General features: G+C 37.9%; 1 long non-coding RNA gene and 1 other non-coding gene across 4 annotated transcripts; one reads left to right on the top strand and one right to left on the bottom strand.

Annotated features, from left to right (window-relative positions):
* Positions 1 to 5,740: 5,740 nt before the first annotated feature.
* LOC114649744 (U6 spliceosomal RNA) lies at positions 5,741 to 5,848 on the bottom strand. The gene has a single exon (XR_003715891.1). It is a non-coding gene; the product is annotated as a U6 spliceosomal RNA (small nuclear RNA).
* Positions 5,849 to 6,170: 322 nt separating this feature from the next.
* LOC114648268 (uncharacterized) lies at positions 6,171 to 10,156 on the top strand. Of its 3 annotated transcripts, none has more exons than XR_007934435.1 (4): positions 6,171 to 6,347; positions 7,647 to 7,754; positions 8,517 to 8,680; positions 9,095 to 10,156. It is a non-coding gene; the product is annotated as an uncharacterized LOC114648268 (long non-coding RNA). The 3 variants fall into 3 exon arrangements; XR_003715667.2 differs by having other exon boundaries at positions 6,285 to 6,473; positions 7,647 to 7,792; XR_003715668.2 differs by having other exon boundaries at positions 6,291 to 6,473.
* The last annotated feature ends 3,410 nt before the right edge of the window (positions 10,157 to 13,566 follow it).

The following is a 13,566-nucleotide window of genomic DNA, read 5'->3' as shown; positions in this document are numbered from 1 at the left end:
TTTCTGAGGTGTATTTATGCCAGTGCTATCTAGTAAAGCTGAGGGAAAGAATTTTTGGGATGTGGTGTGAGAATATGATGATTATTTGAAGGCATGGTATGAAAGTACACTTAACTTTGTCATTTGACTAATGGCACCATAAGGAAAGAAGTAGTGAAAAATTTTATTAACCAATGCAGATTATTTACTATGTCTTAAACAACATTTAAAAAGTTTTTCAAATGAGCGCCACCATTAACAATACATTTTTCTAAATGAGTTCACAAATAGTTCAAAATACAATTCAATATTTCAATTAACTGGAAAAAAAGCTAAATTCTTCTCCATCTTCTTTTGGCTGCTCCTGTCAGAGGTTGCCATAACTGATCTTCTTTTTCCATATCTCCCTGTCCTCTGCATCTCGCTGTATTACACCCATCACCTGCATGTCCTCTCTCACCACATCCATAAACCTTCTCTGAATAGGCTGAATGGTTACATCTTGGAGAATAATTCGGTGCAAAAGTCCAGTTTGAAATGTTTAACTCTACTTGACTAACTTCGTGAATGTCTACTGTTTGTCTCAGGCATTTGATATTTTATGGTTTTCTTCAAGTTATCAGTGGTTTAAAAATGTCTTTAATACTACCAGTAGATTGATATTTATCGAGATACTTTAAAATCGTGTGAGAAGAAGGGATACTTCTCCTCCAAGACATGCTGAACTTAATAAAAAGTCTACATGGTACCTCATTAGTCTCAATGATTTAGTCTCAACACGTAATCAGGAAGCAATTTCCCAGGACCACTGAAACGTAAAGGTTAGTATAAAACACCACCACGGCAATACATGAATATCCTGACTCACCTATCACAAAACCCCGAAAATAGTCACATCCTTGTGCCGCACCTACTATTTTCGTATCGCCATTTCAAACTGTAGCTGCGGTCCCTTCACCTCATAAGCTCGTCTGCCATTTCCACCTCTTCCTCCCTTTTCTTACAAGTGTTTGTGTTGTCAGTCTTCTCAGTTTGACTGTTTCACTAGTTGCGAGATAGAAGGTTGGAATATTTGTATTATAAGTGCCACAGAAATGAAAGCTTTCCGCGGTGCGTTAATAGCATTATTTCACATACTGCACTGCCGCATATCGTACGATTACATAGCCAGCGGCTTATCGCTTGAAACAGAATTCGCACTTTGACAGACTTGGTTAATTTTACCACACAATTAAGTGGCGACCCATTACAGACATGTCCACGTGCGTTTTAACAATCCTGTGGCGCTCTACTGAATCGTTTCGTTCGTGCTCATGAATCGATTGTCATGATTCATTGAAAAGTCGTTCAAAAAGAACGAACCGTTCATGCAGCTGTAAAATGTCGCCACGTGGAAATGTAGTGGAACAGAAAGTCGAGATATCTACTGAAAAATGTAGTGAAGTAAATGTCAAGTATTCACTGCTAAATGTAATTAAGTACAGATACGTAAAATATGTACTTAAGTACAATGACAAAGTATTGTACTTCGTTACTTTCTACCCCTGAGTTTAGTCTATTGTAATATTCTTTATTTATTCACTTCCATATACTGTTCAAGCATCGCTGTACAAGGTAAATAAATACACTTCCCTACTGAACCACACAATGCAGTCATTTATATTTTCAGCGCCTCAGTGTGCTTTTATTAAATAACATCAACGCAATTTAGGGCAGCATTTACAGACGTAAATTAAGGTTACGGGTTTAATGTGAACTGTTAGGTTTAGAATTAGTGTGCTGGCGGTTTACTGTGTGTAAAATGGTAACATGCAGATATGCAACCCTGCCACATCCCATGTCCTGCAGCAATGATCCTAGTGAGGGACAAGTGTCGGCTGCTGCGAAAATCTTCTAACTCCTCCGTTTTCGATCACAGCTGTATTGCCCTACTTGTGTATATATCAATACCGCAAACTTTGATATATAAAAATATATTATGGACGATGCTTTACGTTTGAGGACACGGGGGCCACAAAAGTTCAGAATAACTCGAAGTTACTGTCAGCAAATGTCTAGAAAGACACGAGACTGACGGCAGAGAATTATGGGTAGAGATATCTGTCAAGGTTGGATGGACGGGCTTTTTACAAGCTGCAGTTAGCGGGAGATGTTAAGAAAGTGCGTAATTTTGTACGAACTAACGTTACATTCGAAAAAACGAGAAAAGGATCCTAGAAAGACACGAGAGTGACGGCGGAGAATTATGGGAAGAGACATCTGTCGAGGTTGGATGGGCGGGCTTTTTACAAGCTGCAATTAGCTGGAGATGATAGGAAAGTGCGTCATTTTGTACGAACTAACCTTACATTAGAAAAGACGAGAAAAGGATCTCCAACCTAGCTGCTGAATGGTGTCACGTGTCCTGTTATATCCAAAATAACATCAAATCAGGCATTTCAAGGTCCTTAAAGTCCGACTCTGTACCACACTAGTAAGGTAAGAGAAATTTTAAAAAGTGTCTGATTTTGTCTGGTTTTATTTTGCTTGGCAGCATGTGAACGTTACGGAAGATTCCGTAAGGATAGGTGTGTTTTCATAAAATATTGCTGAAGAGTTGGCTGTTGACCTCTTTTTTTAAATTAATGTTCAGATTCCATGCTGTTGTTCAGTTAACTGTGTTTGGACGCAGGCCATTTTTTGCTCGAACTTAAAAAAAATAATGGCGATGTATGGAAAGGCAAATTATCAGTTAGAGCTATCTTGCCATAGTGATGTACCGTTGAGTTTTTGAAACATTTTAGAGATTTATGAAGGTGACGCATCTTCTTTCATGCTTAATGAGGTGCGTTCAGAGTTGCAGTTTGCTGCACGATAGCACGAGTACATCGGGTATGATGATACATAGGCAAGCTGTCATTTTCTGTGCTGTCCACTTTGGGCCATAGGGTTCTGGAGACTGGAATGTTAAAAAAATTAATAAAATACAAAATAGGTGCTAATAAAGAAATGTGTGATAATAACGTTCTTTCTATCTTTCTATCTAACATTATTTTGTTTGTGAATGACAAAATGCACAATTAATATCTTAATACTCGTAACCCATAAACTATGCACTCTTAGATACATATTTAGTGCACCAATAATATATATCAGGAAGACGAGTGTATGATAACGTTTAAATAAATACAAATTCACTGGACTAGTAATTAAAACTAAAGTAAATGCTGGATAAGATACATATGTAAATCAGGAGTAATCGAAAATAGTCATCAAAATAAATACAAACTAAAGGAAAACTTGTTGTTAGCTCAAATGTTTAGAAAAGTACTAATTTTTATACAAATTACATATTATTCCAAATATAACATTTAAATGGCGAAAATGTTTGTATAAAGCACAACTTTGCAGCCCTTAGGGCTTCAGTTAAGAAAACATTTGACAAAGGACCGGGAAGATTACATTTCATAGGTAAAGCTGAACAATTGTTTTGGTTATATTCGGCCATTAGAAAATCCCGTTTTATAATCTTAACTTTAGCTACGCCAGGCTAAAATAGCAAAGCTATGCATTTATGTGCTCAAGTGAGCCTTCAAACAACGTTTTGGCTAAACGTATTTAGTCACAAACTTTGTAGATTGTTGTTAGCTGTTAACATTTCTCAAACTTTGAAGGTTTCCCAAAGAAATCCACCTCAGGAAGCAGTGGGAGGTAGCCCTTAGACGGAGTTTTGAGAAAGCTGTCCTGTGATGTGTGCCGTGCTGGTTTGGTAACAGATACTGTACCGGCATCATATGATCAAAGCTACCACTTGCTCACATTAAAAAACAAAGGAGGTTTGATGATTCCTTCTGAGGGTACAGTCAAGGTGGTCAAAGTAGCTGAGCGTGTTATCCGACAGTAGACATTAGGGCAAGCTGTCAGTGTATCTTTGATCAATCAGTTTGTTCGGGCTGAGATTGGTTCAGATAATGTGTTTTTTCTCAAGGAGCACATTGAGGAAACACAGTTTGAAATTGACGACCATCACGTTATGCTCATGTCTTTAGCTGTGTCAGTCTCACAAACTAAGGCTGCAACATATTGCCAGACTGAATACTCCCACATTACAGAGTGGCAACGCACGGAAAAAGCTATGTTCTGTTTCATGGATTTTAGATCCTATCCTGTGTATATTTAAGTAACCACATTGTGTGTGTGCGCGCGCGTGTGTGTGTGTGTGTGTGTGTGAGAGAGAGAGAGAGAGAGAGAGAGAGAGAGAGAGAGAGAGAGAGAGAGAGGAATGAGTGAAATGTTTTCAGAAATTCTTAAGCCAATTTGTATACAATAAAATTATTTATTTTTGTCATTGAGTTTATCATTTCACTGTTAAAAGAAAGACAAACAAAGATAACTGGCAGCAACAGTGCAAAATTCACAATTGGTATGCCAGTTTGAAAAGATAAGTTTTGAGGGTAGTTTTAAAACGTGTTATTGAATCGAGCTGACGTATATGTGAGGGAAGAGAATTCCAGAGTTGAGGAGCACTATGAGAGACGCTCGAGCTCCCATAGAACAGAGTTTGATGTGCGGTACAGAAAGTAGAGCTGCAGATGAGGATCTGAGGGACCGAGAGGGAGTGTAAGTCTGGAGGAGATCAGTGAGGTAGGGGGAGCAAGGCTGTGGAGAGCTTTAAATGTTAAGAGCGGTATTTTGTATTGTATTCTGTAGTTAACCGGGAGCCAGTGAAGTTGAGAGAGAATAGGTGTAATATGTTCAGTGGATTTAGAACAGCAGGTTATTATCCTGGCAGCAGAATTTTGAAGAAGTTGTAAGCGATGTATAAGTTTTTGTGGGATGCCAGATAGAATAGCATTGCAGTAATCTATACGTGAGGTGGCTAGGGCATTAATCAATACTTCAGTACTGTGTTGCATAACAACAGGACAAAGTCTAGAAATGTTTCGGAGATGGAAGAAGATAGTCCGAGACATGTTACTTACATGGGAGGAATTATTTCATCCATCCATACATTTTCCAACCCGCTGAATCTGAACACAGTGTCACGGGGGTCTGCTGGAGCCAATCCCAGCCAACACAGGGCACAAGGCAGGAACCAATCCCGGGCAGGGTGCCAACCCACCGCAGGAGGAATTATTTAATAATAATTATTATTATTATTTAATAATTGCCATTATTAGTGTATAAATGGATATAAATAATTGCATTCAAACGATTCGCCAAAATCTGCTGTATGTAAACGATACTGTTTTAAACGTTATTGTTTTTTCATCAGAAAACCCGGTTTCCACGTCTACCTGCATTAGTTTAAATGGCACTTTTGCCACTCGCAATATGGCGGACACGCTGACGTATCGTGTCGACTGGGCAACACAGTGAATGCGGCGTCTATCTATATGTCTATGGTTCTCGCGAGGTATTGTCGCTACCCGATCTGCGTGCCTACCAGATTTGCGCGCGCAGGCGTATTGAAAGCCTAGCATGCCGTAAACAAGATGGCGTCTGTTTTGTGTTTTGATTTTGAAAATGCTTAGTTTCTTGGAACAATTAAATAATAAAAAATAAGTAAATAAATAAAATTAATTACGAAAAAAACACTTAATTATTCTCCAGTTTTTATGCTATGTTCAATCCATCTTGGAAGGAAATTTTTACTGATAGTTTTGCCATACTATAATAGGTTACTTCCGTTCAAGAGGCAATTTCCAAGATAGTATCTGTAATGTTTTGTTTTTAAAAATGCGTCGTTTTTGAAAATACATAAGCTTATATTTCACTGTTACAAAATGAGGAACGCTTCACGAATTTGCGTGTCATCCTTGCGCCAGGGGCCATGCTAATCTTCTCTGTATCGTTCCAATTTTATTATATGTGCTGCCGAAGCTAGCACATTTTTCCATATACGTTGTCCGCTATATATTGTTACATTCCTACGTATGTTTCTCATTGTTGGGTTCAGTCGAGAGCATTCAAATGGCATTGAAGTTATCATGTTATTTTGATCTACTACGTACTTGCAATAATACACATCTGCGCTGATCGGTTAGTGCAGTTTAATATTGTTAGGTGCTTGCTATCTTTAGTAAAATTCAGTGTATAATTCCTGTGGGTTCTGGGAAACATGCAAATAAAATGTGTGTTGATGCAAGTGACCAATTGAAGATCCTGGCCTGATCATGCAGTTCCGCCCTACTATTACGACCCTGCCCGATCTGCGTTTTTTTACTTTGCGACATGAGTCCCCGTCCGATTTGTCCCGTCTCTGCTTAATTAAAATTCATTTCACGACGCTGCTCGATTTGTTCTGCGCATGTCTAATGTTTTACGACAGACGTCACTCGTCAGTTTTGACTTGCGAGTCATTTTTGTGTTGCCGTTTATCACCATCTGTAAGTGGACTTCTTACTGGAAAATATTTTGTCGCTTGAAAATTTTAACTCCATTCGAATGAACAGGGAGCGAAATGAAATGCGACGTATGTCTGTGAACTTTATAATGGATACGTATACATTTTTGTAAGTACATCGTATTGATGAAAAAGGCAATAAGGATTTTCATTTTTTGTTGCAATACGACATTCGTAATCTCGTGTGTGTGAAATGTGAAAGTCGCAACATTTTCCGTATTTGGGTATATAAATATTTAATTTATTTCGTAACACCCTATTACCATTTGGTGGTGTGTCTTTTAACATTACATATTTTAACTTAAAGAGTGAACGGCATGCTAATAATTAAGCAAAACAACAATCGAGGTGTCGAGTAGGAATAGAATTAGGAGTGCATGACTGACACTCGACGGGTGTAAAGTGTGCCCTCCAAAGCCATGGGTATTTTTTATTACGTTGATATCAGATTACATAATTACAGTAGTTTTTCCATAATAAAGTTAACAAATATGTAATAACGAAGGCTACATTACAAGAGTAGCAACAGCTAAGTTATAACAAGAAAGCGAGATGCAGATAATAGCATTACAAATTGTTAATAAAGCAGATCAGAATCTTACACGTTTTAATTATTTTAGTGTGTTTTCCGTTTTTAAAAGCTATTTCTAGCATATTAATGTCCATACAGAAAGATGTAACAGAGGGTCTAACGTTCTGAACTTCACACACTTACGAATAGTAAGTGCATTTTCTAACATTTAGGCTCCAAAATTGTATACAGAAGAAGAACACGAATTAAACAGTGAGAGATTGGTTTGTCATTCAAGACAGTAACAGAAATAAGTCTTTATAAAACATTTTGGAATACGAGCAAAAGTAAAAGAAATGTGAGAGGATTTGTCTTCATTTGTATATAAACTACATTTTGGCGATATATTAATGCCATACTTATGAATTAATTTGTTAGTTGGCTACTATTTGTTCATAATTTTGAAATTGATTTCTTTAACCTTGTTTGGTAGAAAGAATTCTATGGCAGAAAACTGGCAATTTTAAAATTTATATCCAAAGCCATCAGAGAAGTGTGGTGTGCGTTTGATGTGGCACGATGACAGGCTGAGCACCTGCTGTTGTCATTTGTCATTAGCTTATCATTGAAGCTGTTGGTTTAGGAGGAGTACACACACATACCTTTAACTGAATATAATGGAGAAGGCTTGCTTCTTAGAAATAACATTTCTTATTGCTGCAGTTAAAAATGCAATGCCTCTTCATTGTATTTTTTTTCTTGACCCTACAGGATGCCCGGTGGTATCCAGACTTCCAAGTGGTTGAACAGACGCCAGTGTACCTGCATTCAGAGACACAACTGGATGTTCTTTTCTTCATTTAAGATTTCCAATTCGAGGTGATGTATAGTTCATGTTAGATTTGCTATTTGTACAGGTAAGACTACTGAGGCTTTCAGTTTCAGAAGTAATTTGTGCACAATTTCTGCAAAGCCTCCCCATATTTATTACTTCATCTGTAATATTTTGCTGCCTTGAATACTGTACTGTATGCTTGCTCACTCTGTCCAGTAACTAACACTGGCTTTTTAATTTTAGACAGGAAAGCCTCAGAGTGTGAATCTTCACAAACAAACACAGAGACTGAGGCACATCAGTACCAGCAGTCACTAAACAGAGATGTTGTTCCATTTTGCAAAATAACATTTATTTTCTTAAGTTTACTGTGCTTTGTTGTTGGATTTTGAAAGAGCCGAGAGTTAATTTTAAATTAAAACAAAACTAAGGCAGGAGAGAAAAACAAAGATGTTTTCATGTAAGTAATGACACCTGAGCACATCACATTAGAAGTTCAGATATACAGAGATTATAACACAATGTCTACTGTATGCATAATGTAAAAGAAAAAAAATGATACTACATATAATGACAATTAAGTTGGGATTCCTTCAAAATCCAACAAAAAACCACAGTAATTATTATTAGTAGTAGTTGGACTTTACTCTAAGCAGAACTTTATCTCTTGTGATGGCTTACTTTGGTAATAATTGATCTGCAGGTGTACCAAGAAAGGAGGCAGAACAAGAAGTAAGGGTACACTTTATTAATGTTTGAACTCCATGAGTGAATATCTACTGTGTTTATGTTTTTAATGGTTACAGTGAAGTAGAAGAGTCTGGCCTTGTTATGGGGCAGCAGTTAAAGAAGAAGGAAGGAGAGATGTGTGCCCTGTTGAAGTAGTGGCTGGTCCTCCTGCCCACACTTCTAGAATCCTCCATCTCAATCTCTGGTCTGATCTGCTGTGCCTTTGCCAAGTGATCACGAGGTATTGGACTATTTTGGGGTTTTTTTTCTTCTGAAAACGATCTCAGTCTCATTACCCTGGCTGCCTGTCTCACATAGAATTGATTTCAAGGTTCTATTAAATAATTAGAAGGCTTTGAGTATTTTAGACTCTGCCTGTATTTTGGAGTGTCTGCTCCCAACATTCCTTTTCTCAAACATTGCTTTGCTTTTTATTCCAAGATCAACCATAAAAACCGGCAGTTTTCTGTACTCATGTAACAAAATCTGGAATGCTTTCCCAATAGAGAAGTGCCAGGCTACAAATGTCAATCATTTCAAAATTTCTAATTTGGCTTGCATTGGTTGTAATAGATTAGAAATGGTACTGTGTACAGTTTGTAAGATCTGCACTGGGCACTAACTTATGCTGTGTTTCTCTGTTGTCTTTTTTCAGTTTATTGCAATGGTGCCCCCTGCATCTCCATTGTCTGTTACATCAACTCAAACTGCCTGTGATGCTGGAGAGAAGAAAAGTTCACAAGACGTCCTGAAATGGAATTGTGATTGGACTTGGACGGCCACAGTTATGTATGCTGAGATGTGCAGAGGGGGCTATGCAGGCTTTGGCTTGGGACCCCCAGAGGTTTATTATCTCCAGCAACCTTGAAAGCTGCAAGTTTGTCATGTCCCTGGCCATTTGACCATGCAGTGTATTTATTACAAAAGACAAGGACCCATCAATTTTCTTCTTGTTTACATTTATAATACCTTTAATTTTCTTTGTAACTGTATATTTTTGTAGAGCAATTTGGGCAACACTTCTAAGCAAAGGTGATATAGAATAAATGTTAAGGGACAGATCAGGAAAAATGTCAGTTTAAATAGAGCACATTTTATGGAATATTGCTGGATAATAACTCTTTGACTCGGAGTAGTATTTGTTCATAAAGCAAAAGTAGCATTTTTCCTTTTTTGACAAATTTAATGATTCACTTTTACTGTGTTCAAAACCTTGGCTAACATTTTTTTAATACCAAGGTAAAAATCTGTAAATATGTTTGTGTTCCCTTTCTCTAATAGTTTTTAACACCTCCCCATTGTTGGCCATTTTCATTGTATTTGTGTTCTAGTGAAATGAATTTACCATTTATACATTTTTATGATTACTGAATTTTCTACACACATATATATATATATGTGTGTGTGTTTGATTTTTTTTTTTACATTGTTCACAGATATTTCACTTTTATTATTTTTAAACATACCATTTATTTATTCAATAAAAAATGTATGAAAAAGTGTATTGTATTTCCTTTTTTAAAGTTATAAAAATGAACTGGCTCTGTATCAATATGGGTGAATAAAACCATTCACATGAGATGAATCTGCACACAAACAACGGTGTGTTATGTTGATTAAACTTGTAAGAAAGAATGTCACTGCACTCTGTCCACATGGTGTTCGTCATAAACTGAACTATTTCATGCTGTTTAAATTCTGCTCAGTTACTGCAGAATATTTTATTTTACATCTGTTATATTCAGTTCAGTTTTATTGTCTTAATAGGTAAGTTTGGTTTCTCGGGGTTTTTACAGAGACACCTTCAAACAATATTAAAAACATCACTAAGAAACTTATTACAAATATGAACTACAGTAGCAAGCACTTACTGTAAAAAAATTGAAGTGATTACAGCTCACTTAAGTCTGTGGATGTAAAATTAAACTTCTTTGGAAGATTAATAGCCGTTGGAATAAATGAGAATTTGAACCGGTGGCTTTATACTCTTGATTCCTTCAGCATCTGAACTGAATGCACAACTGAGAACGAATTAAAGAATCTGAACAAGTGGACTGTCACAGTTATAAGGGGGACAAGTCAGCGCAAAGCAATGCAACACAATGTTAATTCTTTTTTGTTGAAAAAGGACCATTTATTTCTATAAAACTGGTTGGTAACATTAGGTTTTGTAAACCTGATGCCTTAAGACGAATGGTAATTTTATTAGTAATAGTTGATATCTAAAGATATTTTTAGGTACTATTTGTCCATATAAGGAAATTGCAACAATAGATCAAAACAGAAAGGGGACTTTATATAATTTATTACGTGAGTGGAAAAATAAAAACACTACATACTTATATACACACACAATACCTGCCAAATAATACAAGGAGTACACAACATGCGTTTCGCCCAAACTGGGGCTCATCAGGTGTGCACAGCTGTGCTTCCCCTTACGGCAATCGAACCTTGGACGTCAACGTTACGCCACGAAAGCTGCTTCGTTTATTTTGCAGGATGAATATTTTCATTATGGTAAACTAATGTGGAACTAAAATGAATATACAGTAATCCCTCGCCTATCGCGGGGGTTACGTTCCAGAGCCCCCCGTGATAGGTGAAAATCCGCGAAGTAGCGACCTATATTTATTTTATTATTTATACATATTTTAAGGCTTTATAAACCCTTCCCACGCTCTTATAAACACTTCCTATGCTCTTAAACACTTTCTACATTCTTTAACACCTCAGACCAACACTGCACACAGTGATCAGACGTCGATGTGTCTGCACTCGCTTTGTGAAGGGGGGCAGCTGAACTCAGGCTGAGCAGAAATGGACTTTGTGCTGCTTCTGCCAAAATGCCTGCCTGTCGCTCTGCGCGAGGAGTGTGTGGGTGTGTGAGAGCTGAACGCACCTTCGCTCAAACCCCCCCTCCCCGGAAGCGCAGTACGCTCCTGCCACTTCGCATTGTCAAGGGGGTGGGGAGCTGAATGAACGCTAAAGAGAAGTGGACTTTGTGCTGGTTGTCGCTCTGCGTGTCAATAATTTAAAAGCCTGTACTGTACATCACCAATTTTCCTGTCTCACTGTCTTGTCTTGCATGAAGTTAAAATGTTTTATAATAGTGAGATGTTACTCATATCCTTAGCCCGACATCCACATATCATATGTGTTAACAAAGTGTGTTTTATAAGTTTACATGTGTTTAAAGCATGTGGGATGGGTATTTTAAGGCTTAAACTAAAAAAATGTTTATTTATATGGTCTTTCTATATCGCGGATTTTCTCCTGTTGCTGATGGGTCTGGAACATAACTTCCGCGATAGGCGGGCAATCACTTGTATTTAAAAACCCGCGAAGTCGTGAATCCGCGAAAAGTGAACCGCGAAGTAGCGAGGGATTACTGTATCGTAATGTCAAGTTGTGAATGGGCATGCACAGTTAAGATCGAGTCGTGCCGTAAAGTGGATTTTTTTTTTTTTCATTAAGCGAATGCGGTGTTTGTCACTACCTGGTTCCTGTTACCGGCCCGATCCGCGCGCGCGTTCGTATTGAAAGGCTACGTCATTGCACGCTTTACGGTACTGCCCAATCTGTTTGACGCATGCGTGAACACTTTACGGCATGTTAGGTTTTCAATACGCCTGTGCGCGTTGATCGGGCAGGCACGCCGATCGGGCAGTGACAAGGTTAACGCATTGCATATCTCGTCGTGTTTGTTGAGACCATTTTAAGTGAGGCTATTCTCAGTATAACATAAAAGACAGCCTCCGCGGTTTGCGTACATTTGAAAGAAATAAGGTAGCACCTTTATACCTGTTAGTATGTGAACCTATAAGACATTGAGCACAAGGTTAAAATTAAGTAGCCTCCTCGTGATTAAAAAACTCGACGCCCTCTCCCGGGACCGTGTTTAATATATTATCCAGAGTTTTGATATTTTGAACGCAGGTTTATTTGGGGAGGACTTTACTGGAAGTACATATAGTTGTGTTTTTGGTAATGTTATTGTCTTTTATTTGGGCTGAACGTGCAACAGCTGTACACATATTATCCTGCACTACTTGCCAAAAATGGCAACTAGTCAAAAATATCAATCTCTGCTGCCACCCTGTGGACATACAGGATGCGGGATTGAAACTGTCATTTTTCCCTCCATGTCCATCTCAGTTCATGCAGGTTTTCGTTTCAGCCACTTTCATGACACCCCGTTACTGCTTTTAGTGGAACATAGTTTTTCCCCCCTTTAGTTTTTTTCAGATGGCTTTTTAATAACAACAACAACAACATTTATTTATATAGCACATTTTCATACAAAAAGTAGCTCAAAGTGCTTTACATAATGAAAAGAAGAAAAATAAAAGACAAAATAAGAAATTAAAATAAGACAACATTAGTTAACATAGAAAAGAGTAAGGTCCGATGGCCAGGGTGGACAGAAAAAACAAAAAAAAACTCCAGAAGGCTGGAGAAAAAAATAAAATCTGTAGGGGTTCCAGGCCACGAGACCGCCCAGTCCCCTCTGGGCATTCTACCTAACATAAATGAAATAGTCCTCTTTGTAGTTCGGGTTTTTCACGGAGTCACTTGATGCTGATAACCTTTCAGAACCCAAAAAACTTATTAATGGTGCTTGCTGAAATATTCCACTTATGGAAATGTCTGGTGGTGTGGGAGAAGGAAAGCCCTAAGGAGACAGGGAACTGCATAATATGCTTCTTCTTCTGCAAGAATTGGCTTCTAATTAAGGATTTCTTTGGAGTGAATTTGGCCATCCAGCATCTGCGTCTGTACCCCCAGGTTTTGCTGGTCATCTCTTGGTTCCTTTTGCAACTAACATCTCTGAAAAAGTGAGGCACTAAGCTGCTGAGGTTGGGCCATGATTGGATTCCCAGACACATCAAGGTTTCATTGGAGGTTCTAAACTGGACCTCCTGCCTCTTCAGCATCCTCCTCCCATTGGCTGTTCAGCGTCAAGTTTATTCTTACAAGATCTGATTGGTGCATTCTGTTATCTTCAGTTTCAACAATTTTAAACAGCTATGTCCATTTATGTGAATGGAGTGTGCTGATTTAATAATAATCAACAGTGAAATATGAACTCTACAAAATGGCAGAATAACCAAAATCACCAAGATC

The sequence above is a fragment of the Erpetoichthys calabaricus genome, chromosome 3 (genome assembly GCF_900747795.2).
Source record: "Erpetoichthys calabaricus chromosome 3, fErpCal1.3, whole genome shotgun sequence".
Classification (NCBI taxonomy): Eukaryota; Metazoa; Chordata; class Cladistia; order Polypteriformes; family Polypteridae; genus Erpetoichthys; species Erpetoichthys calabaricus.
The sequence above is the reverse complement of the archived record's forward strand: the minus strand, read 5'-3'. Positions and strand labels throughout refer to the sequence as shown.